Genomic DNA, 2,500 nt, shown 5'->3' with positions numbered 1-2,500 from the left:
TCCCCCGCCTGCCCTGGGGCAGGCCGGGGTGCCGAGGGCGCCCCCCGCACACCTGCGGGGCTGGCCGCCCTCTGTCAGGCTCCCCCGCCTGCCCTGGGGCAGGCCGGGGTGCCGAGGGCTCAGCCCGCACACCTGCGGGGCTGGCCGCCCTCTGTCAGGCTCCCCCGCCTGCCCTGGGGCAGGCCGGGGTGCCGAGGGCGCCCCCCGCACACCTGCGGGGCTGGCCGCCCTCTGTCAGGCTCCCCCGCCTGCCCTGGGGCAGGCCGGGGTGCCGAGGGCTCAGCCCGCACAGCTGCGGGGCTGGCCGCCCTCTGTCAGGCTCCCCCGCCTGCCCTGGGGCAGGCCGGGGTGCCGAGGGCGCCCCCCGCACACCTGCGGGGCTGGCCGCTCTCTGTCAGGCTCCCCCGCCTGCCCTGGGGCAGGCCGGGGTGCCGAGGGCGCCCCCCGCACACCTGCGGGGCTGGCCGCCCTCTGTCAGGCTCCCCCGCCTGCCCTGGGACAGGCCGGGGTGCCGAGGGCTCAGCCCGCACACCTGCGGGGCTGGCCGCCCTCTGTCAGGCTCCCCCGCCTGCCCTGGGGCAGGCCGGGGTGCCGAGGGCGCCCCCCGCACACCTGCGGGGCTGGCCGCCCTCTGTCAGGCTCCCCCGCCTGCCCTGGGACAGGCCGGGGTGCCGAGGGCGCCCCCCGCACACCTGCGGGGCTGGCCGCCCTCTGTCAGGCTCCCCCGCCTGCCCTGGGGCAGGCCGGGGTGCCGAGGGCGCCCCCCGCACACCTGCGGGGCTGGCCGCCCTCTGTCAGGCTCCCCCGCCTGCCCTGGGACAGGCCGGGGTGCCGAGGGCGCCCCCCGCACAGCTGCGGGGCTGGCCGCCCTCTGACAGGCTCCCTGCGTGCCTGGGGAGAGGCCACCCCTGTTTCGGCCTCTCCCTCGTACCCGGGACCACGCCACCGCTGACTCGGCCTGCCCACGTGCCTGGGACAAAGCCACCCGAGTTTCGGTCCTGCCACATACCCGGGACCACACCACTCCAGAATCGGTCCTCCCACATACCCGGGACCACACCACTCGACTTTCGGTACTCCCACATACCCGGAGATACGCCACCGCAACTTCCGTACCCGGTGCCTGCAAGGGAGCGAACCTGGAATCCAAGCCCAGCTTGTGGAGCTCTGCCTGGGCTTGAGCGGGGTGGATTCATCCCCTTAAAAGCTCCATGAAAACGAAAAAGTCTTTTTTTCACCCCGGGAGCGCTCTCAGGCGGTTGCATGCCTCCTGCTAGGCCTGGGCCAAGCCTCCAGGCTTGTGAAAAGGGGAAAAGCACCACAGCAGCGGCGTCTGAGGCACCCGGCTCCCGGTTCGACCGCGAGCAGTGCTTTCGGTTCAGACAGGGGGATCCAAGCCTCCCTGCCCGGGAAATATGCCCCCCGCCTGGGGATGGACTCCGGCCATGCCCCCTGCTGCAGACTTAAGCCCCCTTCCGATTATTTAGACCCATTCAGCGCCGTCCAGCGGGCCGGCCACCTGGTCACCCCCGACAGATTCGGGACGCCTGGTCACCCGCTGGACTTAGTCTTTTTTACGATCGGCTTTAAAGGGGCCTGGTCACCCGGGGGACTTAGTCTTTTTTACGATCGGCTTTATAGGGGCCTGGTCACCCGGGGGACTTAGTCTTTTTTACGATCGGCTTTATAGGGGCCTGGTCACCCGGGGGACTTAGTCTTTTTTACGATCGGCTTTATAGGGGCCTGGTCACCCGGGGGACTTAGTCTTTTTTACGATCGGCTTTAAAGGGGCCTGGTCACCCGGGGGACTTAGTCTTTTTTACGATCGGCTTTATAGGGGCCTGGTCACCCGGGGGACTTAGTCTTTTTTACGATCGGCTTTATAGGGGCCTGGTCACCCGGGGGACTTAGTCTTTTTTACGACCGGCTTTATAGGGGCCTGGTCACCCGGGGGACTTAGTCTTTTTTACGACCGGCTTTATAGGGGCCTGGTCACCCGGGGGACTTAGTCTTTTTTACGATCGGCTTTATAGGGGCCTGGTCACCCGGGGGACTTAGTCTTTTTTACGATCGGCTTTTCGGAGGCCTGGTCACCCGGGGGACTTAGTCTTTTTTACGATCGGCTTTATAGGGGCCTGGTCACCCGGGGGACTTAGTCTTTTTTACGATCGGCTTTATAGGGGCCTGGTCACCCGGGGGACTTAGTCTTTTTTACGACCGGCTTTATAGGGGCCTGGTCACCCGGGGGACTTAGTCTTTTTTACGATCGGCTTTATAGGGGCCTGGTCACCCGGGGGACTTAGTCTTTTTTACGATCGGCTTTATAGGGGCCTGGTCACCCGGGGGACTTAGTCTTTTTTACGATCGGCTTTATAGGGGCCTGGTCATCCGGGGGACTTAGTCTTTTTTACGATCGGCTTTTCGGAGGCCTGGTCACCCGGGGGACTTAGTCTTTTTTACGATCGGCTTTATAGGGGCCTGGTCACCCGGGGGACTTAGT

The sequence above is a fragment of the Atractosteus spatula genome, unplaced genomic scaffold, assembly GCF_055471065.1.
Source record: "Atractosteus spatula isolate fAtrSpa1 unplaced genomic scaffold, fAtrSpa1.hap1 Scaffold_49, whole genome shotgun sequence".
Lineage (NCBI taxonomy): Eukaryota > Metazoa > Chordata > Actinopteri > Semionotiformes > Lepisosteidae > Atractosteus > Atractosteus spatula.
This window is presented reverse-complemented; position numbering follows the sequence as displayed.